Consider the following 27,746-nt stretch of genomic DNA (forward strand, 5'->3'; position numbering starts at 1 on the left):
TGGTGAAGGGGAAAGGTCTGGTTACATATTCATGTGTATACAGTTAGAACCAGTTAGATTTAGCGATAGCTGGGTATGTCTGCTTAATTTCAATTAAAATCACTAAAATACACTTAACATCGCTTGATTACTTTGAAGAAAGCTGAAGTATATTTATTACATTAACATTGTTTATTTTGTTATATCACTGGTTTTAGTTTAAATTAGTTTGTATTGCTTTAAGATTGTTTTTCTCATGGCTTAATAAAGGTTCAAATATCTTTCTACGACTTTGACAACTTACGATTAGATTTGAATGGAAGGTGCGCCATTCTAACCCCCACCCCTGTGCTAAGTCTTTAACAGCGGTGTTGGTTTGACCAAGTAGCCGCCACAGAATGAACACTGAATCATCGAAACACGTGCAGTTCACTATATGTTTCGATATTTCGATGTGCAAAGCTGAAAGTACATCAATTATCAAAGTGTGTATACATTATACAACCTTTAGCTTCAGCTGCTTACAGGCAGCCACAAAAACCCCCCTAAAAAACCCATTTAAAAAAGACCAACAAACACCCAATGCGCAAAGAGAGAGAGAGAGAGAAACAATAGATCATGCAAGCAACAGTAGTCAGAGTGAAAGTGAGTCTATAGACATGAAGCCTGGAGCAGGGAAAGGACGGGATGCTGTTGGGGGGGAGGGGTTTCGGATGACCTGACAGAGGTCGACCACGGCGATCGGGTCTCTGGCACTGAGCCTGGTTCTGTGGTGCAGAGGGAAAAGAGGAAGATGAGGAATACGGTAATCATAGGGGATTCTATAGTCAGGGGAATAGACAGGAGGTTCTGTCAGCCTGCTAGAGATACCCGCATGGTGTGTTGCCTCCCAGGTGCCAGGGTACGGGATGTCTCGGATTGGGTGCAGAATATTCTGAAAGGAGAGGGTGAACAGCCAGAAGTCTTGGTACACGTTGGTACCAATGACATAGGTAGAAAAAGGGAGGAGGTCCTGAAAAGCGAATTCAGGGAGTTGGGTAGGAAGATGAAAAGTAGAACCTCCAGGGTAATAATCTCGGGATTTCTGCCTGTGCCACGTGCTAGTGATCAGGCATATTAACGCGTGACTGAGAGACTGGTGTAGGGGGCAGGGCTTTGAGCTCCTGGATCACTGGGGCAACTTCTGGGGATGTACGACCTGTACAAAAAGGACGGGTTACAGCTGAATTAAAGGAGTCCAATAACCGAGCAGGCAGGTTTAATATAGTAGTTTGGGAGGATTTAAACTAATTGGGCAGAGGGTTGGGAACCAAAGTGATAGGGCTGAGGAAAGGGAAAACAGAAATAAATCAAAGATAGCGTGCAACAGAGATAATAAAAAGAACAGGCAGGAGATGAGGCATAATCACAGCCAGTGGGATGAGTTACAGAGCAATAGAGGCATGGTGCTACAAATGCTGGACTGAAAGTGTTCTATTTGAATGCATGCAGCATAAGACATAAAATGGACAATCTTGAAATTCAGCTACAGATTGGCAAGTATGACATTGTGGCCATCTCCGAAACTTGGCTAAAGGATGGCTGCCACTGGGAGCTGGATGTCCAAGGATATAGGGTGTATCTGAAAGATAGGTTAGTAGGCTGAGGGTGTGGTGTGGCCCTGTGTATCAGAAATAATGTTAAATCATTAGAAAGGAATGACATAGGAACCGAAAGTGTAGAGTCTCTATGGGTCGAGTTAAGAAATGGCAAGGGTAAAAGGACCCAAATGGCAGTTGTATACAGGCCTCCAAACAGCAGCCGGGATGCGGATTACAAATTACAGCAGGAGAAAGAAATGACGTGTCAGAAGGCCAATGTCATGGTAATCGTTGAGGATTTTAATATTAAAGTCGATTGGGAAAACCAGGCCAGTACTGGACCTCAAAAGTGAGTATTTGTAGAATGTCTATGGGATGGCTTTTTAGAACAGCTTGTTGTTGAGCCTACTGGAGGATTGGCTGTACTGGATTGGGCGTTGTGCAATGATCCGGAGGTGATAAGAGAGCTTAAGGTTAAGGAACCCTTAGGGAACAGTGATCACAATATGATCGAGTTCACTTTGAAATTTAAGAAAGAGAAACTAAATTCCAATGTGTCGGTATTTCAGTGGAATTAAGGAAATTACAATGGCATGAGAGGGGAACTGGCCATGGTTGACTAGCAGGAAGGACGGCAGAGCAGCAATGGCTGGAGTTTCTGGGAAAAATGAGGGAAGTGCAAGACAGATATATTCCAAATAAGAAGAAATTTTTGAATGGAAGAAGGACACTACCGTGGCTGACAAGCGAAGTCAGAGCCAAAGTAAAAGCAAAAGAGAGGGCATACAAGGAGGCCAAATCTAGTGGGAAGATAGAGGATTGGAAAGCTTTTAAAAACTTGCAGAAGGAAACTAAGAAGGTCATTAGGAAGGAAAAGATGAATTATGAAAGGAAGCTGGTGACTAATATCAAAGAAGATACTAAAAGTGTTTTTAAGTATATAAAGGGTAAAAGAGAGTTGAGGGTAGATATAGGACCAATAGAAAATAACGCTAGAGATATTGTAATGAGAGACGCAGAGATGGCAGAGGAACTGAATGTGTATTTTGCATCAGTCTTCACAGTGGAAGACTTCTGCGGTACACTGGACATTCAAGAGTGTCAGGGAAGTGAAGTACATGCAGTGCAAATTATGACTGAAGGTGCTCAGGAAGCTTAATGGTCTGAGGGTGGATGCATCTCCTGGACCTGATGGAATGCACCCTCGGGTTCCAAAGAAAGTAGCTGGAGAGATTACGGAGGCATTAACAATGATCTTTCATGAATCGATAGATTCTGGCATTGTACCGCATGACTGGAAAATTGCAAATGTTACTCCACTATTTAAGAAGGGTGGGAGGCAACAGAAAGGAATCTATGGAACTGTTAGCTTGACATCACTGGTTGGGAAGTTGTTGGAATTGATTGTTAGGGATGAGATTACGGAGTACCTGGAGGCACATGACAAGATAGGCCAAAAGCCAGCATGGTTTCCTAAAAGGAAAATCCTGCCTGACTAACCTACTGCAATTTTTTGAGGAAATTACAAGCAGGGTAGACAAAGGAGATGCAGTAGATGTGCTGTACTTGGATTTTCAGAAGGCCTTTGACAAGGTGCTGCACATGAGGCTGCTTAGCAAGATAAGTAAGAGCCCATAGAATTACAGGGAATTTACTAATATGTGTAGAGCATTGGCTGATCAGCAGAAAACAGAGGTGGGAATAAAGGGATCCTATTCTGGCTGGCTGCCGGTTACCAGTGGAGTTCCACAGGGGTCGGTGTTGGGACTGCTGCTTTTTACAAGGTATGTCAATGATTTGGACAATGGGATTAATGGATTTATGGTTAAGTTTGCTGATGATACAAAGATAGGTGGAGAAACGGGTAGTGCTGAGGAAACAGAGAGCCTGCAGAGAGGCTTAGATAGTTTAGGGGAATGGGCAAAGAAATGGAAAATGAAACACAATGTTGGAAAGTGTATGGTCGTGCACTTTGGTGGAACAAAAAAATGGGCGGATTATTATTTAGATGGGGAGAGATTTCAAAATGCAGAGATGCAAAAGGACCTGGGAGTCCTTGTGCAGGATACCCTGAAGGTTAACCTCCAGGCTGAGTCAATGTTGAAGAAGGCGAATATAATGTTGGCATTCATTTCTAGAGGCATAGAATGTAAGAGCAGGGATGTGATGTTGAGGCTCTATAAGGCACTCGGGAGACCATATGGAGTATTGTGTGCAATTTTGGGCTCCTTATTTTAGAAAGGATATACTGACATTGGAGAAGGTTCAGAGAAGATTCACGAGAATGATTCCAGGAATGAGAGGGTTACCATATGAGGAATGTCAGGCAGCTCTGGGGCTGTATTCCCTGGAGTTCAGGAGAATGAGGGGGGATCTCATTGAAACATTCCAAATGTTAAAAGGCCTGAACAGATTAGATATGGGAAAGTTACTTCCCATGGTAGGGGAGTTTAGGACAAGAGGGCACGACTTCAGGGTTGAAGGATGTCCATTTAGAACAGAGCTGCAGAGAAATTACTTTAGTCAGAGGGTGGTATCTCTGTGCAATTTGTTGCCACGACTGGCTGTGGAGGCCAAGTCATTGGGTGAATTTAAGGCAGAGATGGATAGGTTCTTGAATAGTCAGGGCATCAAAGGGTATGGGGAGGTAGGGGAGTGGGGATGACTGGAAGAATTGGATCAGCCCATGATTGAATGGCAGAGCAGACCCGATGGACCGAAAGGCCTACTTCTGCACCTATCTCTTCTGGTCTTATAATACCCTAATAAGCAAGTTTCAGCTTCTGTCTATGAATCTTCAGCTTTGAAATAAAATCCCAGATGATGCCTCTACCTGAGACTCTTACACAAACAGCAAAAGAGACAAAGAAATATTTATGACCTCTGTGGCATTACCTCAGTGTCTTGTTGACAGTGAACGTAAATAGTAGGCACCAGGCAGCCAGCTGCAAACTATTTAAGGAACGAAGGAGATTTCCTATTAAATAAATGATGTGTTATTGAGGGAATAATTCTTCTCCCAGCGATGGTCCTATTGAATTTAAATGATGTATATTGTCAGGTCTGTAAATTACTGAAAGGATCTATTTACCAGATTTCTAGAAAATCCCAGCATTCTGCTGCAGTTGTGAATTTACCTGGATTGTTATTTTAATAGCAGCTGGGGGCAGTAATCATGAGAATGGCGGAATTAAATCATATATATGGCCTGACTTTTGATGCATCGTTTCTTTATTTGCTCGTCTTTTTAATGAGTATTGGTTGGTTTTAGTCACTTTGTTTCCGCTGGATTTGTGAGCAGCAGTGGCCTAATCCATTTTATAGCAGATGCTATTCTGACAGCGGGAAATGCCTGGGGTTTGATGGTGTGTTGGCGCTGCTTGCAAAGATTGTGCTTCTTTGGGAGTGATTCAAGAAATGGAGAGGGGATGAAAGTTTCTGATCAAATTATTGACAGCAACCAAATTCTAAGCCTGGTCAGCATTTACCAAACTCTTTTATATGAATTAACTGGCACAAAATGCTAGAGTGCTGTGTTCTACACTGATTGGTCACTTTATTAGGTATTCCTGTACACCTGTTCATTAATGCAAATATCTAATCAGCCAATCACATAGCAGCAATTCAATGCATAAAAGCATGCAGACATGGTCATGAAGTTCAGTCGTTGTTCAGATCAAGCATCAGAATGGGGAAGAAATCTGGTCTAAGTGACATTGATTGTGCAAAGATTGCTGGTGCCAGATGGGGTGATTTGAGTAACTCAGAAACAACCTGGGATTTTCATGCACAGCAGTTTCCAGAGTTTACAGGGAATTGTGTGACAAAAAAAAAAAATCCAGAGAGTGGTAGCTCTGTAGGAAAGTTTTTCTTCCCCAATCCTGCTGAAGAGTTTCAGCCGGAAACATCAACTGCTTTTTTCCATAGATCCTGCCTGGCCTGCTGAGTTCCCCCAGCATTTTGTGTGTGTTACTTGGATTTCCAGCATCTGCAGATTTTATCTTGCTTGCAACTCTGTAGAAGAAACACTTTTTCAAAGATAGAGGTCAGAGGAGAATGGCCAGACTGGTTCAAGTTGACAAGAAGGCGACAGTAACTCAAATAACCAACAGAAGAAATCTGAATGTACGACATGTCGAACTTTGAAGCGGGTGGGCTACAACAGCAGATGACATACACTCAGAGGACATTTTAGCATGGGATGTACCTCATAAAATGGCCACTGAGTGTCTGAGATGGGCGCATGGATTAAAGAAAAATGGAGGCCTGCGTAGGAGGGCAAGATTAGATTTACCTTAGAGTAGGTTGATAGGTCAGCACCACATCGTGGACCACAGGGCTTGTACTGTAAGTTCAATGTTCTTTGAACTCCACAGCTCAGGTAGCATCTATGGAGGGGAGTAAACAGTCAACATTGTTGACCAAGACCCTTCATCCGGACTGGAAATTAAGAGGCAGAAACCAGAATAAGAAGGTTCGGGGGTGGCAAAGGAAAGGAAAGAGTGAAAGTTGGCAGTTGATAGGTAAACCCTTTGTCTAACCTTCTTATTCTGGTATCCTCCCCCCACCTACTCTAGCTTCTTCCCTCTTTCTTTCAAATCCTAATAAATGGGTGTTAGTCCAATACATCAACTGTTTATTCCTCCATAGATGCTGCCTGACTTGCTGAGTTCCTCCAGCTTTTTGTGTGCAGTTTTCTAGCATCTGCAGAATATCTTGTGTTTACACTAATTAAAAAAGCATGCACACATCACTGGTAATATATAGATGGTCATCAAAAGACATTTCTCCACATCCAGTCAGCTACTGGGGTATTGGTAAAGGCCGGTGATGCTGAGACTGGTTTGCAAAATACCTCAAGTAAAAAAAAAGTGTTGGCCAGAAAAAATACAGTCTGCAAATCAGTGAATTCAAAGGAATCAAGGACAGTGGAAGTAGACAAAGTGATTGTCTTTGTTCTTGTCATGTGCTTAAAGGAGATGGAGGCTGCTATTTTGTGAAGCTGCTCTGTAACCTCCATCTGTCACGGTCCTGATCGGTTATTCCCTAGTTCCCTTTAAATTTCCTTTGTGTCACGATAGGGACCGTTAACTTCTTGTTTTCCTTTAATTCATTGTTCCCCCGTGTTTCTTGGGCTCTGTAATTAAAGGCACTTGATTCTCTGCTGAACCAGCAGTATATAGTGTCTGGCTTACAGCTTGTCGGCGCTAGATCATCACGGGACGTCACTGAAGCAAGTGCGAGCAGGTCACCTTGCCAGAGCGAGCCAAGTCACATCACCGGAGCAAGTCAAGTCTCCTATCTGAAGCGAGTGCCATTAAGACACCTCTCCTTGCTGAAGCGAGCCCATCAAGTTACCGTGCCTGAGCAAGCCGCTAAGCTACCTCGCCGGAGTGGCTCCGTCAAGTTAACCTGCCGGAGTGAGTCGAGAGCTTGCTGCCACTTGGAGCCACTTCATGCCAAGACAAAGAACTGTCTGTCGTTGTGTGGTTTTGTCTCTTCGTGTCCTCGCCTCCACCGTAGTTCCGGCCGTTTGCCGCTACCCTGAGTGGGGAGCTGTCTCTTCCTGTTCTGCGTCCTGTGTCCTGTGTCCAAGAGGAATCCCGGCTCTGTGTCCTGTGTCCGAGAAGAGTCCCGGCTCTGTGTCCTGTGTCCAAGAAGAGACCCAGCTGTGTTCCGATGTTCCGAGTTCCAAGTTCCAATCCAAGTCCAAGTGCAGGTCCCGAGTTCCCAGGCCAAGCCCAGGTCCTGAATCTCAGTCTAAGTCCAGGGTCTGAGCCCAATCCAGCCACGCATATCCTCGCTTCTGCTTCATTCACTCCTTGATGTCTCTCTGTACAATCCTTGCTTCCCTGCTTCCCTAGTAGCCATTAATAAACTCTGTTTTTGTCAACGCTACAAAACGGTGTTTGAGTCCTGCATTTGGGTCCACCCTTGCTCCACACTTGTGACACCACCTTATGAAGTGTTTGAGAACCGTTTCTTCATCTGTGTTGATCTGATCGTTTCTTCATCTGGGTTGATCTGATCAGACGGGACTCAAGGAGTTTTTGCTAATGACCTGCTAAAACTCGAGATCATTCTCAGATAAGCTGTTTATTATGCACAATGGCAGGTTTGTAGAAGAAATCTCAATACGTTGGCTCAGTATTGGCTCGGGGACCTGGTTTGAACCAGAGTTGAAGAGAACAAAGGAAGTCACCTAAGGCAGCAAGTTGCAAGACCCTTGGACTACTTCCAAGGGGAAGGTGTTATAGGTCAGTCAGATGACCCATAGCCAGTGGCACTGAAGTACAACATTTGAAATGGTAAAGAAAGCAAAGGCTTCCAATGCTAAGCAATGACAGCTCCAGAGAATAACCATCACTGATCCAAGTGTGAGCGAACATGTGGAGAGATTGATCAGAGTTATTATGAGTAATGCCTGGCCAGCACAGACTCCTTTGTGTGGGTACTACCTTTACTCTTATTTGATCATTCAGGAGAGTCAGGGACACCTAGTGGGTGTGCACACAGATTCTTAGTGTATGACTTCACATGCTTGTCAGTTGAAACACAGGTTCTCTCTGTGCCTCTCTGATCATTATTACTAAGGAAGAATCCCTGAAGCAAAAGTATGAACAAACAAAACTGAGGGTAAAGTCTGAAGATTTATCCTGGGCACAAAATATTGATGCAATTACAAAGAAGGCAGGCCAGAGTCTATCTTTCATTAGTAATTTCAGAAGATTTGATATGTCACAAATGACTAGCAAAATACAGATGTTCCGTGGGGAGCATTCTAACTAGTTGCATCACCACTTGGTATATGGGGGGGGGGGGAGCACTGCACATGATCAAAGAAAGCTGCAGAGGATCGTAAACTTAGTCATTTCTCAATAAACGCTAGCCTCCCCAGCACTGAGGGCACCTTCAAAAGCTAGGGCCTCAAAAATGCGGATATTGCTGTGAGGGGGGGATGACCAAACAGAGAAAAGTCACAGTGGTCGTGTTTCAGGCACTGAATCTGCCTCTGTGACTCAGAAGTGAAGAGGGCAGAAGAGGCACACTGTGGTGATAGGAGATTTGTTAATTAGGGGAACAGACAGGAGGTTCTGTGGGCTAGAGTGAGATTCTTGGATGGTATGTTTCCTCCTGGGTACCAGTGTCTGGGATATCTCAGACTGGGTCCTCAGCATTTTTAAGTGGGAGGGTTAACAGCCAGAAGTAATGGTCCATGTAGGTTTCAATGACATGCGTAGGACAAATTACAAAGTTCTGCATTGGGAGTTCAGGGAGTTAGGGTGCAAAGTTAAAGGGCAGGACCTCTAGGGTTGTGATTTCAGGATTGCTACCTGTGCTACGTGTCAGTGAGGCCAGAACTAGGAAGACTGTACAGTTTAACATGTGGCTAAGGAGTTGGCATAGGAGGGGAGGCATAAGCTTTTGAATCACTGGGCTCTCGTCAGGGGGAGGTGGGGCCTGCACAGAAGGAAAGGCTTGCACCTGAACTGGAGAGGAACTAATATCCCAGTGGGAAGATTTGGTAACGCTACACTGTGGAATTTACACTAGAGTTCCAGGGGGATGGCAAGCAGAACGCCAGACCAGTCAGTTAGGAATCAAAAGGTTGAGCATAGTGCGACAAGTGTCCTTGTTAAAAAATGAAATCAAATCATTGGAAAGAAGTGATTGGAAGTTGTTGAATCATTGTGATTCAACAGAACTAAGGAACTGCAAGGGTAAAAAGACCCTGATGGGAGTTTCATAGAGACTCCCAAACAGTAGTAAGGATGTGGCCTACAAATTATAACAGGAGATGGAAAATGAGTGCAAAGGGAAAATGTTACAACAGTCAGGGGGGGTTTCAATATGCAGGTAGATTCAGAAAATCAGGTTGGTGCTGATTCCAAGAGGGGTAATTTGTATTGTGTCTCTGAGGTGGCTTTTTAGAGCAACTGTTGTGTGCGTCCACGAGGGGATCAGTTATTCTGGATTGGGTGTTGTGCAATGAACCGGAATTGATTAGAGAGCTTGAGGTAAAAGAACCCTTCAGGGAAAGTGATCACAATATGAATGAATTTACCCTGAAATTTGCCAAGGAGAAGCTAAAGTTAGGTGTATCAGTATTACAGCGGAGTAAAGGGAATTACAGAGACACGTAAGAGGAGTTGGTCAGAACTGATCAGAAAACAACACTGGCAGGGATGACGGCAGAGCACCAATGTCTGGAATTTCTGGAAGCAATTCAGAAGGCCCAGGATATATACATCCCAAAGAGGAAGAAATATTCTAAAGGAAAGATGGCACAACTGTGGCTAATAAGAGAAGTCAAAGCCAACATAAAAGCCAAAAAGAGGACATATAATAGAGCAAAAATCAGTGGGAAGCCAGAAAATTGGGTGACTTTTAAAAACCAACAAAAGGCAACTACAAAGTCATTAAAAAGGTAAAGATGGAATACAAAGATGGTTAATGTTGAGTACTTGGATTTTCGGAAGGCCTTTGGCCTTGTTATCTTAGAAAGGATGTGCTGAAACTAGAGGTAGTTAAAGTGAGGTTCACGAAAATAAATCCAGTATTGAATGGCTTGTCATTTGAAGAGTGTTTGATGGCACTGGGCCTGAATTCACTAGAATTCAGAAGAATAAGGGGTGACCTAATTGAAACTTATCAAATGGTGAAAGGCCTTGATAGAGCAGATGTGGAAAGGATATTTCCTATGGTGGTATAGTCTCACAGCCTCAGAATACAGGGACGCGCATTCAGAATGGAGATGAGAAGGAATTTCTTTAGCCAGAGAGTGGTGAATCTGTGGAATTCTTTGCCACAGGCAGCAATGGAGGCCAAGTCTTGATGTATATTCAAGGCAGAAGCTGATAGATTCTTGATTCTTCAGGCATGAAGGTTTACAGGGAGAAGGTAAGAGATTGAAGCTGAAAGGAAAATTAGAAAGCTATGCCTTCCCTCCTATGTCAACTCCTTAGCCACGTGCCAATAAAATGGTAGAGCAGACTTGATGGGCCAAATGGCCTAACTCTGCTCCTGTATCTTATGGTCTTATGGACATGCTCTGTTCTCTTTGCTACCATCAGGGAGGAGGCACAGGAGCCTGAAGACACACACTCAATGTTTTAGAAAAAACTTCTTCACATCCACCATCAGATTTCTGACACATTTCTGATGTATGCTTTTATATAGTAAATCTACATTACTGGTTCTATACATTGATATGCACCAATCTGTACTGTCAACCTGTGATTAATGTTTATCTAATTATTTCCCTTTCCAAGTAGCTTTTGGAACTTCAAAGTTCAATACGAGAGTTTAGCAATCATTGTGAACTAGATTATGACAAATAAATTTGTTCAATAATATGACAGAATATTCAGTACTGATTTAAGGAATTTGATGACTTCCTTAAAGCTGCTTTTAAAATTGCATCAAGGTCTGTGTTAAGTTAAAAACTTTGCCTGATTGGACCTGGCATTCAATAGTTAAGAAGTATTATTTCACGACATAAAGTTTAACGACCTCTGAAGCAATCAGTAATTCGCATCGTCTGGAGATGCATTGGAGGTGACAGCTTACATCCCTCTGTCCCGCTCTTACAAACTTTCTTCATTTGATTAAGTTGATCCCACATTCTTTTCAATGTGGGGGGGGGGGGGCAGAACCTTGCGGTTGACGTCCATGGATTCGTCAGCGCTGCAGCACAAGTTGATCGGGTGGTTAACAAAGCCAACGGTGGGTTAGCGTTCAATCGTCAGGGTTCAATAAACACAAGCAATTGTTGCAGCTCTAACATCTTTGTTAGACCACACTTGGAGTACTGTGTTCAGTTCTGTTCACCCGATTATAGGAAGGATGAGTCACCTTAATGTATCACCCGATTAGGCTACAATTAGGTTGGAGGAACAACACCTTATATTTCATTTGGGTAGCCTACTGATGGCATTGACTTCTCAAACTTCCGGGAATGCACCCCCATCCCCCACCTCTCCTTCAACAATTCCCATCCCCCTTCCCTCTCTCACCTTATCTGCTTGCCCACTCATCACCTCTCTCTGGAGCTCCTTACCCCTTTTCTTCCATGGTCTTCTGTCTCTCTCACCAGTCAACTTCCCAGTTCTTTACTTCATCCCTCCCCCTCCATGTTTCTCTCTCCCCTCCCCCCAACATTAAAAACTCCTCCTCAGCTTTTTTTACTCCAGTTCTGCTGAAGGGTCTCGGCCTGAAACGTCGACTGTGCTCTTTTCCACAGATGCTGCCTGGCCTGCTGAGTTCCTCCAGCATTTTGTATGTGCTGCATAGCGAGGAAGTGAAAGCTTTAGAGAGGCTGCAGGGACGCTGCCTGAATTAGAGAGCATGTCTTATGAGGATAGGTTGAGTGAGCTACGGCTTTTCTCTTTGGAGCGAAGGAGGATGAGGGGTGACTTAGCAGAGTTGTACAACGTGATAAAAGGTGTAGATCGAATGGACAGCCAGATACATTGCAGGGTAGAAATAGCTAATATGAGGGGTATAATTTTAAGATCATTGGAGGAAAGCATAGGAGAAACATCAGAGTTAAGTTTTTTTACACAGAGATCGGTGGGTGGGTAAAATGCCTTGCCAGGGGTTGTGGTGGAGGCAGATACATTAGGGACGTTTAAAGCAGGCACATAGAAACATAGAAAACCTACAGCACAATACAGGCCCTTTGGCCCACAAAGTTGTGCCGAACATGTCCCTACCTTAGAAATTACTAGGCTTACCTATAGCCTTCTATTTTCCTAAGCTCCATGTACCTATCCAAAAGTCTCTTAAAAGACCCTGTCGTATCCGCCTCCACCACCGTTGCCGGCAGCCCATTCCACGGACTCACCACTCTCTGAGTAAAATCTTACCCCTGACATCTCTTCTGTACCTACTCCCCAGCACCTTAAACCTGTGTCCCCTTGTGGCAACCATTTCAGCCCTGGGAAAAAGCCTCTGACTATCCACGTGATCAATGCCTCTCATCATCTTATACACTTCTATCGGGTCACCTCTCATCTTCCTTTGCTCCAAGGAGAAAAGGCCAAGTTCACTCAACCTATCCTCATGCTCCCCAATCCAGGCAACATCCTTGAAAACCTCCTCTGCACCCTTTCTATGGCTTCCACATCCTTCCTGTAGTGAGGCGACCAAAACTGAGCACAGTACTCCAAGTGGGGTCTGACCAGGGTCCTATATAGCTGCAACATTACCTCTCGGCTCCTAAATTCAATTTCATGGTTGATGAAGGCCAATACACCATACGCCTTCTTAACTACAGAGTCAACCTGCATAACTACTATGAGTGTCCTACGGACTCAGACTCCAAGATCGCTCTGATCCACTACACTGTCAAGAGTCTTACCATTAATACTATATCCTGTCATTATATTGGATATTATATAAATTAACCATTTCACAATTATCTGGATTGAACTCCATCTGCCACTTCTCAGGCCAGTTTTACATCCTATCAATGTCCCTTTGTAACCTCTGACAGCCCTGCACACTATCCACAACACCTCCAACCTTAGTGTCATCAGCAAACTTACTAACCCGTCCCTCCACATCCTTATCCAGGTCAGTTATAATGATCATGAAGAGTAAGGGTCCCAGATCAGATCCCTGAGGCACTCCACTGGTGACCGACCTCCATGCAGAATATGACCCATCTACAACCATCCTTTGCTTTCTGTGGGCAAGTCAGTTCTGGATCCACAAAGCAATGTCCCCTTGGATCCCATGCCTCCTTACTTTCTCAATAAGCCTGGCATGGTGTACCTTATCAAATGCCTTGCTGAAATCCATATACACTATATCTATTGCTCTTCCTTCATCAATATGTTTAGTCACATCCTCAAAAATTTCAATCAGGCTCATAAGGCATGGCCTGCCCTTGACAAAGCCATGCTGACTATTCCTAATCATATCATACCTCTCCAAATGTTCATAAATCCTGCCTCTCAGGATCTTCTCCATCAACTTACCAACCACTGAGGTAAGACTCACTGGTCTATAATTTCCTGGTCTATCTCTACTCCCCTTCTTCAATAAAGGAACAACATTGGCAACCATCCAATCCTCTGGAACCTCTCCCGTCCCTATTGATGATGCAAAGATCATCGCCATGATGATGGAAAAATGGAGGTCTATGTGGGAGGGAAACACTGGATTGATCTTGGAGTAGAATAAAAGTTGGCACAATGTCGTGGGATGACAGGCCTGTATTTTTTTGTAGTATTCTATGTTCTATGTAATATTTGACATGAATGTCTTCAGGATAGTGACTCATAAATAATGCTTGCAGATAAATAACTCCTTTTGAGGACATTGGGATCAATAATATTATAACACTTTGAATACTGATTCTCCAACTTTCAAAATCCAATGGTATTCCCCATATAGCAGAACATTGTGATAAAATTGTTGGATCTGACACTATCCCTCATACAGGATTTCAAATCTCATTTCCTTTACGCCAGTCCCGTTTTTTTTTTATTCGTAAGCAAGAGAAAATCTGCAGAAGCTGGAAATTGTGCTGGGGGAAGTCAGCTGGCCAGGCAGCATCTATGGAAAAGAGTGAATAGTCTGGCTTAGACCTTTCATCGAGATGAGAAGAGATGTGAAGTCAGAGGAACAAGATGGGGGAGGGGAGGAAATCGGGAGAGGGGGAGAGGGTGAAGTAAAGAGCTGGGAAGTTGATCGGTGAAAGAGATAACTGGCTGGAAAAGAGGGAATCTGATAGGAGAGGACAGAAGACCATGAAAGAAAGAATAGGAGGTGGAACACCAGAGGGAGGTGATGGGCAGGTAAGGAGATAATTTGAGGGAGGGAAACAGGAATGAGGAATGGTGAAGGGGGGGGGGGAACAGGGAATACAATTACTGGAAGTTCAAGAAATCGATGTTAATTCCATCAGATTGGAGGCTATGCAGATGGTGTTGCTCCCCCAATCAGAGTGTGGCCTAGTTGTGGCAGTAAAGGAGGCCATGGAGTGACATATCGGAATGGAACTGGGAAGTTGAATTGAAATGGGTGGCCAGCGGGAAATCCGTTCTTTTCTGGCAGATGTGACCGGAGGTGGTCAGCAAAGCGATCTTCCAATCTATGCCAGGTCTTACCGATATACAGGAGGCCACACCGAGAGCACTGGATACAGTCGGTGATCCCGACAGACTCACAGGTGAAATGTCGCCTCCTCCAAAAGGACTGTCTTGTTTAACGTCTATTCCAGGATAACTTCAAAAGATAAGATGCAGGTTGAAAGATTCTTATGGTGCATGAAGACAAAGTAACCATGGATGAGTGAATTAATTTTGTTTGATTTTATTTTTTATTGTTTCTATTTGTTTTGATGGTGGGAATGAGGTGGGGAGATGTGAATGTACGGTAGTGTAACGTTTAACTCAATGCTTCACAACACTGGTGATCCCAAACTGGAGTTCGATACCTGTGCTCCCTGTGGAAAGTTGGTACATTCTTGCTGTGACTCTGTGGGTTTCTTCTGGGTGCTCCAGTTCCTTGTCACGCATGTACCGTTAGGTTTAGTGAGTTGTGGGCATGCTATGTTGGCACTGGAAACACAGTAATCCCTGTGGACTGTCCAGCAGAATTCTTGCTGATCTGACACAATAATCGGTTTGTTTCAATTTTTTGATGAACAGCACTGTGTACACATATACAGTACTGTGCAGACATCTTGGACACGCATATATAGCTGATGACTTTTGCACAGTACTATATTTGTCAACGTGGTGCAGAAAAGTGAGTTTGTAAATCTGGAGGGAGCAAAGGATGTTGGGAACGGCAAGGGTGGAGTGCTGAGGAGGGGTGTGGACAGGTGGAAGAGAAGGAGGCTCGCGGTGGAGGTGTGGGGGGTGGGGATGGTAACACTTCCAGCCTGAGACACCAAACAAGGTATTTGATTCCAAACAATTGGTTTATTGATCATTACAAAATGTCTCTCTGGTGCGTCCCTCTCCCTTGCCCTTTTCCCAACCATGATTTCCCTTCTCCCTGCCCCCTTCCCACTCTCAGTCCACAATAGAGACCCATGTCAGAATCAGGTTTATCATCACTCACATGTGTCATGAAATTTGTTCCTTTTTTTGTGGCAGCAGTACAGAGCAATACATAACGCACACAAAATGCTGGAGGAATTCAGCAGGACAGGCAGTATCTATGGAAAAGAGTACAGTCAACATATCGGCTGTTGAAGGGTCGTGAAACTCGTTTTTTTGTGGCAACAATGCAGTGCAATACGTAAAAATCACTACAATACTCTGCAGAAGTCTTGGGCACTATATACAGTATATATATATATATATATATATATATATATATATATATATATATATATATATATATATATATATATATATATATATATATATATGTCTAAAACTTTTACTTAGTACTGTACATACACTCCTTTTACTGACTAGAACCCAGAAGAAAGCCAGTCAGCCTACTGGATCATGACAGATGCAAAAGAACAACTCAACTGCCTATACAAAACAGTGGAAGTCCATGCAGTCACAGGGAGAATGCGTAAACTCTACACAGTCGGCTCTCAAAGTCAAGATCAAACTCAGTTCCACTAACTTTCTGCCTCTATATCAACTCACCAAGAAGGACAACTGGAGACGGAAACGATGTTTGGTGGTGTTTCTGTCCACTAACTTTCTGCCTCTATATCAACTCAGCAAGAAGGACAACTGGAGACAGAAACACCACCACACACCGTGTCATCCATGTCACCCTCACTTGGAAATAAATCGCCAGTCCTGGTCCTCAATCGAGGAGCTTCAAAAGCACCTTGTGACCACCTTCACCAGAAGGACTCAGCAGTTCAAGGCGACAGGTCACAGCCTCCTCAAGGGGAGCTGCCAAAGGGAATAAAAATACCGACTTTGCCTGACTAAACCTTGTGGCATAGATAGTGGTGTAGTAACATCACTCTCCATGGAACACATCCCCATGATCTGAGCAGACTTGATGCTGACGAGAAAGAGTCCAGCACCTGGCTCGGAGTTGGAGACCTTTCCCCAGAAACAGAGGGGTTCTTTGTGGCAATACAGAACCATATGGTTAACATAACAAAATATCAAAAATAAATAATAAAAGAGCAAAAAAAAAGTGAAGACGATAAATACAGAAAGTGTCACGAGAAACCCAAAACAATCTAGGACATTACAGGATCCTGTAGCGGTTTAACTCAATCTGATTACTTACACAGGCACAATCAAGTGACAAATGTCATTCAGCAAAATCTTGCTTGAAAATACAAGCAGATAATAGAAACCATACCTTACTATAAATACAAGCCTAATCCAGTTTTAGAGCTCCACAAATTATATTACGATTGATCTGTTATTACAGATAGGACAATCCATAATAATCATCCAGATATAATAATACAGGATAAACAAGCAAGAACAACTTACTGAATAGATATCAACTTTCCAAACACACATAATTCACCGAAATCAATAAGTGAAAAACACCAGGAATATGCTGAATTAAAACAAGAAATTGAAAGACTATGGAACATGAACAGGGTATACATTGTCCAAATAGTGATATCTACAACTGATACCATCCCAAGATCACTACACAATAGCATTAAACAATTAGGTCTACACAGCAATATCTGTATCAATCTCCAGAATGCCACAGTACTAAACACCACCAGAATAATCCGAAAGTTCTGAGCAATTGAGAAATGAGTGTGCTGGGCTATGCCTGTACCTCAGGTTTTACCCGCTTGAGCTGAGAAAAATAAATAATAATAATAACTTATTTATGAGAGGCATAGATAAGAGTATCTGTTTCCTAGCGTTCAAATATCTAATACAAAATGCATGGTTTGAAGGTGAGAGGGGTAGGTTCAATGAGGATGTCAGGGGTAAGTACTTTTTAACTCAGAGAGTCGTGGATGTTTGGAGTGCGTTTCCTGGTGTAGTGGTAGAGGCAAGTACATTAGAGGCTTTTAAGAGATGTTCTGATAGGCACATAGATGTGAAGCAGATGGAGGGATATGGACGTGGTGTAGGCAGGAGGGATTCGTGTTTGGATGTTTTTGATTTGCTCCTTAAGTACCGGCTGGTGATATCAGCACCGGACTCTGGAACGGAGGCTCCTGGGTTCAAATCTAGTCAGGCCATTCCCGAGTACGCTTTCCATCCGTGCAGGGTTGAGAGTTCAGCTCACAAATCGACCTTGTAAAATAAAGAAAAATACCGCGAAATGTCTGTGTGAGGAGTGGCCCGCCACACAGCCTTTTCTTTCGTGCCTTGTGAGGCATGAAAGTGCCCGACACTGGCCTAGGCCTGAGTTGACGTCATCAGCTTCAATTTTAGGTGGGCCGGCACAACATTGTGGGCCTGATGGCCTGTTCCTGCGCTGTACTCTTTGAAGTTTCTATACTTGTCTTTGGAATGTAAGAGGAAACCTGAGCACTCAGACAAAACCTGTACAATCAAGGTGGAGAAGCTACAAGCACCTTGCAGACAGCATCAAGAATTAAACCCAGGTCACTGACACTGTAACAGTACTATGCCACTATGTCTCCCCATGTTATCCCTCAGGATCTGATTACATCTCTCCCCTCTCACCTTAAGGTTGTACCCGCTAGTTGCTCATTCCCCAGTCCCTGGGAAAAAGGCACCATCCATACCCCCTGGGATTTTATGCATGTCGAGAAGATCTCTCCTCACTCGCCTGCAGTCCAGTGAGAAATGCGCCAACCTGCGCAGCCTTCCTCCATAACTCAATGCCTTGTGTCCTGGCAACAAGCTTTCTAGAGTAGAATCACTCAGGATAGGTGCCACGCAGCTGATCTACGACTGGCCATTTTCTGCTGAGGAAGAGCATCGTAAAGTCAACACCCGTCATTATCTGCAGATCGAGTACTCTTCTGTGTGTTCTGTTTGTAGATGCCCGCCATTAATCCTGCACAGACTCATAAATAAAGCGGACCAAGCAACTGCTGCATTTATCTATGAAATAGTTCGGAACCATAATTTGTTAACTCTGCTTCAAACATTTAATCAGTCTCTGCCATTGCCAGAAAAAAAAACATATACAGTAACTGAAGTAATTCTTATAGACTCAGGAATCATAACAGAGCTAACAGTGGATATCTAATCTGTGTTCCACTCTCCTTCCCTTCTTGTTTACTCATGCTTAACCCATACAGCCAGTGGACCCTTTATTAGGTACACCTATGCACCTGCTCGTTAATGCAAACATTTAATCAGCCAATCATGTGGTAGCAACTCACTGCATAAAAGCATGCAGACGTGTTCAAGAGGTTCAGTTATTCAGACCAAGAATTAGAATGGGGATGAAATATGATCAAAGTGACTATGATCGTGGAATGATTGCCGGTGCCAGATGGGGTGGTTTGAGTATCTCCAAAACTTCCGATCTCTTGGGATTTTCACGCACAAAATTATTTATAGATTATAGAGAGTGGTGTGATAAACAAAAAAAATCCAGTGAGCGGCCATTCTGTGGGCAAAATGTTAATGAGAGAGGTCAGAGGAGAATGGCCAGCATGGTTCAAGCTGACAGGAAAGTGACAGTAACTCATTACAACGATGGTCTGCAGAAGAGCACCTCTGAACACACAACATGTTGAGCCTCGTAGTGGATATGCTACAGCAGCAGAAGGCCACACTGGATTCCACTCCTGAGGCCACTTTATTAGGAAGCGGTCTGACCATTCTCTTCTGAGCTCTCTCCTTAACAAGGCATTGTCACCCACAGAACTGCCACTCACTGGACTTTTTTATATACCATTCTCTGTAAATTCCAGAGACTGTTGTGCTTTAAAATCCCAGGAGATCAGCAGTTTCTGAGATACTCAAACCACCCCATCTGGCACCAACAATCATTCCATAATCAAAGTCACTTGGACCACACTTCTTCCCCATTCTGATGTTTGGTCTGAACAACAACTGAACCTCTTGACCATGCCTGCTTGCTTTTATGCGTTGAGTTGCTGTCACTTGATTGTCTAACCAGATATTTACATTAATGAGCAAGTGTATCTAGTAAACTGGCCACTAAGTGTAGATTACAGTTGCTTTTCATTTGCTGTGAGGTGTAATGGGACCTCATAGGTTTTTGGGGGGTCTTGATAAGGGTGGGCATGGAACAGATATCTCCTCCTGTGAGAGCATTTAGAATGAGGAGCACTTCAGTATACAATGCATTTACTGACCATGGAGTGAAAATACATTCATTATTTAGCCATTGTGGATCATGCTGTCACCTGCTATTTGGACTATCTCCTCAATTTCAAAATTTCAAAGCACATTTAATATCAGAGTCTGTATGCATATACAACCTGAAATTTGTCCGCTTCACAGACTTCCACAAAACAAAGAAACCCCATTGAACGATAGAAACATCGAAGCCACGAATCCTCCCTCCCCTTCTCTATGCACAAGTAGCAGCAAAAGCATTGACCCTGCCCCTCCACCGTCACCCATACCATCAGAAGTGCCAATCATCCCACACCATGCGAGCAGCAACAGAAGATCCAGAGAGTCCATTGATCCTGAGTCCATCAGGCTTTAGTTCACAAACCACCACTTTGGTATCTCAGATGGGTTCTCTCTCTCTCTCTCCAGTGAGGGAGGGAGAGGTTGCTCTGCCAACAGGGAGAGTGGAGACCAGCCTCCAGGTTGCTTCCCCAAGCCCCACTGCCTGCCTCTGTCTCAAGGACAGTCAGGCTCTTTCTCTCCTTCGAAAGACAAAGAGAGAGAAGATTCGCCCAAGTACAGGGAGCTTCCTCTGAAGCAGACAGAGATTCGCAAGCAAACCGTTTGCTGTCTCGGTGCTCTAGTTTTGCTATTTCAGTCCGCAAAATTGGCGAGGAACTGGCCAGTTCAAGGCTTCCTGGCCTCTGACCTCCCATTCCTGAGGACACACATCTTCCAGGCCAATCCTGGGGATAGCAAATTGCTAGGCCATATGCTCAGTCTGAAAACCTGCCCCTTGTGCAGAACCGTAGTTTGGACTGTGGACTATGGAGTCCTACAGAACCATATCAATTGCCTCATTCTGAACTCGTGATCTCACAACTTGCCCCTTGCATCCTGTTGTCTACACTTTCTATGTAACTGCTGACTAAAACAGTTCCTGTGAAGCTGTTACATATTGTAAATTCATGCTGGTATTTATGGATTCATGCACATTTTATCCTATATTCATACTTCAACCTCAACCTGTATACTTCTCAATTTTTGCAATCGTTGAAACTACAAGAGCCTTAGGACTCACACCACCAGGTTCAGGAACATTGACTGTCCCTCAACCATCAGGCTCTTGAATAAAAGGGGATGACTAAACGCGCTTTCGCATCCATTGAGATGTTTTGACAACCAATGATTTCTTTTTAATGACTCTTTGTTTTATTACCTCATGTTCTCATTATTTATTGCTATTTATTTCTGTTTGCATTTGCACAGTTTGCTGCCTTCTGCACTCTAGATGTTACAGTTATTATTCTATAGATTTGCTGAGTATGCCTGGGGAAAACGATTCACAGGTTTGTATATGGTGACATATATGCACTTTGATAATAAAATTTACGTTGAACTTTGAATGTTTTTTTTTGCATGTTGCGCCAACCTATTGGCCATAAAAGAATTAAAATATGGAAGGAAACACTGAACTTGAATGGGTCAAGGTTAGTGGAATTATACAAGCCAGATGTCTTTGTTTTTGCCATGAGGTTGAAGGCATTGAGGCTGCCATTTTGTGAAGCTGATAGGTAACCTTCATTATGTAAGCTGTTTGAATAACTGATTCTTGATTTGGGATAACTTAATCAGATCAATTGGATGTGGAGTTTTCTAGACGCAAGGAGTTTCTGCTGAACCTCAGGCCATTCTCAGATGATCTGTTGATTGTGCACAACAGCAGGTTGGCAGAAGTAAACTCATTATCTCAACCCAATATATGTAGGTGCCCCGGTTTGACTGTTTTGAAGCAGAGTTGAATACAACAGAAGTCACCTTGGCACAAAGTTTTGTAGCCCTTGGCTACATCCAATGGGAATCTGTCATAGGTCAGTCAGATGACACTGAGCCAATGAGATTGAAATGCAACATTTGAACTGATAGGGGAAGAGATAAGAATGAAGGGCTATGAATGCAAAGCAGCGAAAACTCTGGAGACAAGGAAGATGTCCCGTGCCAGGGGCTGAGAGAAGAAGGATGAATTGTTTGGCCAATGCAATGTGAGATCTCCTATTTCGGTGTTATAAACAGGAGAAGAGGTCTTAGTGAGTATTGTTAGAGCAACCAGAAGAATCATGTTTTAAGTTGTTGGCCAGGTGTCAACATGTTTCTGCAGAGACAATAACATGTAAGCTTTGATTGATTAACATTTGCATTGTGAATTTACTAACCTAGATCAGTTGTTAGCAGTGTAACTCTGTCCCTTAATGGATGGTTGAGGATATTTAGAGGTAAAGTCGGAAAAATGCTTGACAGTCAAGGAGGTGTGAAAGGTTACTGTGGGTGGGGAGGTGAGAATAAAAGCAAGTTAACAAACGAATCATCCGTGACCTTACTGAACAATAGAATAGGGTTGATGGGCTGAATGGTCTTCTCCTCTTAATTTGTTTGGCAGAATGTAATGCAATCACTTGAATTGAGTATGATATTCTCAAGTACCAGGAGCTGGTAGGGCAGTGCCAGAGACATGGGTGGAGGGCATAATGCAAGACTACAGAGCTGGGGTGTTGAGGTTTTGCTGACTTCTCTCTCCTTGGCATTACAGGAGTTGCAATAAAAGAGCAATAAGGAGCATCTCAGAGGCTGAAGAGCGAGCCTCCCAATGGCTATGGGTTAAGAGGTGAGTCCTGTAGAACAATGCTGCTGGGGCAGAAACCAGGGCTTGACCAACTCTGGCTGGGCGAGGTGTCTGATGTTGGCCAACCCAGGTTACATCACAGACAACGTGTCCCAGCGCGTCCCAGGACGAACCTCAGCATCCCGAGGGGTTAGTCCCTTGAAGGAGAATGCTTGTCTGGGTGTGACTTTGTTTAATGTGCCAAAAGTCCTTGATAGACCGGGGTCAGGGTCCAGTGGCATGACATGCAAGAGGACTTTGCCATTGTGATGTGTCATCATCTTCTGCCAACTCGATCACTGAGGTCTTGGTTGGATCGCTCTTTGACCTTCCCACCATGGGTGAACCTACCAGGAGCTAAGCTCCAGACAGCAATACTCTTGACACGTACAAACAAGCTGGAGGAACTCAGCAGGTCGAGCAGCATCCGTGGAAAGGAACGCTTAACGTTTCGGGCCGAGACCCTTCGTCACGACTGAAGAAGGAGGGGGCAGGGGCCCTAAGAAGGTGGGGGGAGGGTGGAAAACCAATCAGAGGAAAGGGCAAGGGGTGGGGGAGGGGAAGCAGGGAGGGGATAGGCAGGAAAGGTGAAGAAGGAATGTGAGGGGAAAGCACTATGTGTAGTAGAAGAAGGCAGAATCATGAGAGAGGTGATAGGCAGCTGGAGGAGGAGGCAGAGTGAAACTGGGATGGGGGAAGGGAGAGGGAGGAAATTACCGGAAGCTGGAGAGTTCGATGTTCATACCAAGGGGCTGGAGACTACCCAGACGGTACACGAGGTGTTGCTCCTCCAACCTGAGTTTGGCCTCATCTCTCGAGATCTCAGAGGCTCACAAACCTCTTCAGCACGCCAAGGAGACGATCCCTGGAGAAGGGCTGTACGTAAAGACGAAAGGTGCTGCTGAAGTGCAAACCTTTCTGATCTTTCTTGTCATCTTTAAAAGAACAAATCCCACGAGGCGGCGAAAAGGGAAGTAAATATTGCAACAAGTTCAAGCAGCTATGACTGATCTCCAAGTCCTCAGCTTTTTGCTGTAAGCTAGTCCCAATTCTCCGAGCCTGCGTCAGTCTGACTGGCCGGGCATTTCGTGGCAAGCTTCGCCATGTTTTTTGTTTGCTCTGAAAATTGTTGTTGTTCAGTGGGACCGATCGATATGCACACTGCCCACTGAACCGGAAACTTGCAGAAATTAAAAAAAAGAGAAACTGGCCTCATTTAAAGAACGGCAGCTGTGAGCAGGATCCTGGAATTAATTCACAGATCAGCCCAAAAATTCCAGTCATCAATTACCACCCTGAAAGCAAACAAATCACCCTGGAGACGGGCCTCTCCTGCAGGTCTCTCACTCATTACACACAGGAGATTCTACAGATGCTGGAGTTCCAGAGCAACACGCACAGAATGCTGAAGGAACTCAGAAAGTCAGGCGGCATCCATGGAGAGGCATCAGCTGTCGACATTTCGGGCCGAGACCCTACATCAGGACTGGAAAGGAAGGGGGAAGAAGCCAGAATAAGAAGTTGCGACCAGGTGAGGGAGAAAGAAGGTGGGTGGAGAAGGGAGGGAATGAAGTGAGAAACTGGGAGATGATAGGTGGCAGAGGTAAAAAGCTGAAGAAGAAGGAATCTGATAGGAGAGGGGAGTGGACCATGGGAGAAAAGGGAAGGCGGAGGGGCATCAGAGGAGGCCATGGGCTGGTGTGGAGAAGAGAAGGGGTAGGTGGGGAGGCAGAATTGGGAATGGGAAAAGGGAGAAGGTGGGAGGGGGAAATAATTACCGGAAGTTGATGTTCATGCCATCAGTTTGGAGGCTATGAGGCGTTGCTTCTCCTAATCTGAGTTTAGCCTCATTGTGGCAGTAGAGGAGGCCGTGGACCGCCACAGGAAATCACAGTGTAGTGGTTATTGAATTGAATTGACTTCTTACATCTTTCACATACATGAGGGGTAAAAATCTTTATGTTACGTCTCCATCTAAATGTGCCATGTGCAATCATAATAATTTATAATAGTTTATAATATATAGAGCAGTCAATGTAATATGGAGTACACTGAAATCAACGTGAATTAATCAGTCTGATGGCCTGGTGGAAGAAGCTGTCCCGGAGCCTGTTGGTCCTGGCTTTTATGCTGTGGTACCGTTTCCCGGATGGTAGCAGCTGGAATAGATTGTGGTTGGGGTGGCTCGGGTCCCCAATGATCCTACACACCTGTCCTTGTAATTGTCCTGATTCATGGGAAGTTCATATCTACAGATGCACTCGGCTGTCCGCACCACTCTCTGCAGAGTCAAGCGATTGAGGGAGGTACAGTTCCCATACCAGGCAGTGATGCAGCCAGTCAGGATGCTCTCAACTGAAAGTAGAAAGTTCTTGGGATTTGGGGGCCCACACCAAACTTCCTCAACCGTCTGAGGTGAAAGAGGTGCTGTTGTGCATTTTTCACCACACAGCTGGTGTGTACAGACCACGTGAGGTCCTCGGTGATGTGGATGCCAAGGAATTTGAAGCTGTTTACCCAGATCCATTGATGTCTATAGGGGTTTCCCCATCTCCATTCCTCCTGTGATCCAGAACCAGCTCCTTTGCTTTTGCGACATTGAGGCAGAGGTTATTTTCTTGACACCACTGTGTCAGAGAGATGACTCCCTGTAGGCCACCTCGTTATTGTCTGAGATAATGTAGTGTCGTCGGCAAATTTTAATTATCAGATTAGAGCTGTGGGTGGCGACACAGCCATGGGTATACAGGGAATAAAGGAGGGGACTCAGTATGTAGCCCTGAGGGGTTCCTGTATTCAGAGTCAGAGGGTTGGAGGTGAGGTAGCCCACTCTTACAACCTGCCGGCAATCTGACAGGAAGTCCAGGATCCAGCTGCACAAGGCAGGGTGAAGGCCGAGGTCTCTGAGCTTCTTGTCGAGCCTGGATGGAACTGTGGTGTTGAATGTTGAACTGTAGTCCAAGAACAGCATTCTCACATAAGCATCCCTCTTCTCCAGATATGTAAGGACGGTATGTAAAGCAGTGGCTACTGCGTCATCAGTCAATCAGTTGTGTCGGTAGGCGAATTGTTAGCGTGCTATTACATCTCAGGGCGGTTCAGAGTTCAGAGTTCAATTTCGGTGCCATACTGTAAGGAGTCTCTGTACGTCCTCCCCGTAAAATGCGTGGGCTTCCCCTGGGTCCTCCTGTTCCAAAGACGTACTAGGTAGGGTAACTGGTCATTGTAAGTTGTCCCGATATTTGGTTAGGGTTAATCTGTGGTTGTTGGGACGGCGTAACTCGAAGGACCGGAAGGTCCTACTCTAATATTGTTAAATAAACAAATAAGTAAATAAATGTTGGACTGGGAATGGGAAGTAGAATTAAAATGGATGACCGCCCGGGAGAGCCTGCCTTTTGAGGTGGACACAGCGAAGGTGCACCACCAAGCACTCATGTGATAGACAATGCATAAATCAAAGATCTTTAAAATCCTCGTGCCGATTATCATCAGTGTATGTTCTCCGCAATACCTCATCTTCCATTTCAATTTCTCTTGCTACTTGATAGTGAATAATATTTTTACTGTCTTTGAATAAACTGGGAAAACACCGATCAGAGAGAAAAAACTGCCTATCTGCAGAACGCTGCATTGTTGCAAATGCTTCACCCCCTGTTCTCTCTCTCTTCTTCCATTCCCCATTCTGACTTAGTTCCTACTCTTTCTCTTCTCCTTACCTGCCAATAACCTCTTGGCATTCCTCATCCTTCCCTTTCTCCCATAGTCCACTCCCCTCTCCTATAAGATTCCTTCTTTGTCATGGTTCCTTCTGACACCTTGCTATTTACCTCAGGAATTGGGCCTCAATCACCTCATTTACTTTCCAATCATTCCCAGGTTCCACTAAACTACACACACCTGCTTCCCATTAGAAACTGCAGGATAAAGACCCTGTGATCACAACTAGGAGTTGCCAGTTCATTGGTCGACTCGTGTGTGAGTAACCTCATTCCATAGTTCTTAGGATGATCAGTTCTAAGTCTAGCTTCATTCCTGAATTCTCTACTAAAACCAAGTCTCCGGGTAAAGACTCCCTTGGCACCAATTCTGCGCCCATGTTCGCTACTTGGGTTCGTCCTTGTAACGTTCTTCTTCATTTCCTTGACTCTTCAACCAACTAGCTTGCAGCTTCTCACTATCCCCCCTCTCTCCCCCACCCACATACCTTCCCGCTCACCTGGTTTCACCAATCTTTCGCCAGTTTGTACTCTTCCCCTCCCTCCAGCTTCTTATTCTGACATCTTCCTCCTTCCCTTTCAGTCCTGAAGAAGGATCTCAGCCCAAAATGTCGACTGTTTATTCTTCTCCACAGGAACTCTTTGATCTGCTGAGTTCCTACAACATCTTGTGTTTTGTTGCTCTGTCTGTCAAGTATGAGTTTGTCACTGATGACCCCTTGACACCCGTGAATAAATAACAACAGGAACAAAGTCAAGATTTATTTAAAGTACAACTACCAGGAGCGATTTATGACTGTAAGATTTATGAGTTTCACTTCAATTACTGGAACTCCTTTGCCCATTCACCCACCTCCTTTCTCCACTCTATTTATTGTCTTTCCCCAGGCATTCTGTTCTTTAGATCATTTTTTATTTTATCTTGGGCACTTACCCCATCTCTTCTGCTCTATTAGTTCTGGTGTTCAATCTTCCCACCCATGGTCTTCCAATCGATGGTGCTTCCAAGGATTGAGGAATGTCCAGAATGCCACAAGAGATCAATGCAAGGGGTTAAATTATTCAGAACGCGTGTTTTACGAGGGATGACTGAGCGGGCTGGGACCTTTCCCTTTGAAATGAAGGAGGAGGAGAAGTGACTTGATAGCGGTGTACAAAATCATAAGACATATGTAGATTGGGCAGCCAAGGCAGAAGTAGATAATACGAGGGGGCATCATTTTAAGATGAAGGGAGGAGAGTATAGGGGGAAGAATATCAGAGGTAAGATTTTTGCACAAAGTGGAATGCACTGCCAGGGGTGGGGGTAGAGGCAAATACATTAGGGCCGTTTAAGAGACTCTTAGATAGGCCCGTGGATGAAAGGAAAATGGAGGGTAATTTATTCTTTAATTTAGGGATTATAGCACAGAATAGGCCCTTCCAGCCTTCAGGCAGCACTGCCCAGCAACCCCTGACAAACCCAGTTTAACCCTAACCTAATCATGGGACAACTTACTGTAACTCCCGCTTCAGCTAGCGGCTTAATAACCAATTAAATGACTAGATACTTCTTTGGACTGTGGGTGGAAAACAGTAGGCCCACAGAAAATCCACTCAT

At 44.3% G+C, this 27,746-nt stretch overlaps 1 long non-coding RNA gene across 2 annotated transcripts in view; it reads left to right on the forward strand.

Moving 5' to 3' along the window:
* Positions 1 to 27,746, forward strand: part of LOC132380449 (uncharacterized) — a 224,436-nt gene that overhangs the window by 113,166 nt on the left and 83,524 nt on the right. The window contains exon 3 of one of the 2 annotated variants that reach the window (XR_009507775.1): positions 22,356 to 22,430. The exons of the other annotated variant lie outside the window; for it this stretch is intronic. This is a non-coding gene — a long non-coding RNA (uncharacterized LOC132380449). The remainder of the gene's footprint in view (positions 1 to 22,355; positions 22,431 to 27,746) is intronic. 2 annotated transcript variants of the gene reach the window in all.

The sequence above is a fragment of the Hypanus sabinus genome, chromosome 24, assembly GCF_030144855.1.
Source record: "Hypanus sabinus isolate sHypSab1 chromosome 24, sHypSab1.hap1, whole genome shotgun sequence".
NCBI classification, from domain to species: Eukaryota; Metazoa; Chordata; class Chondrichthyes; order Myliobatiformes; family Dasyatidae; genus Hypanus; species Hypanus sabinus.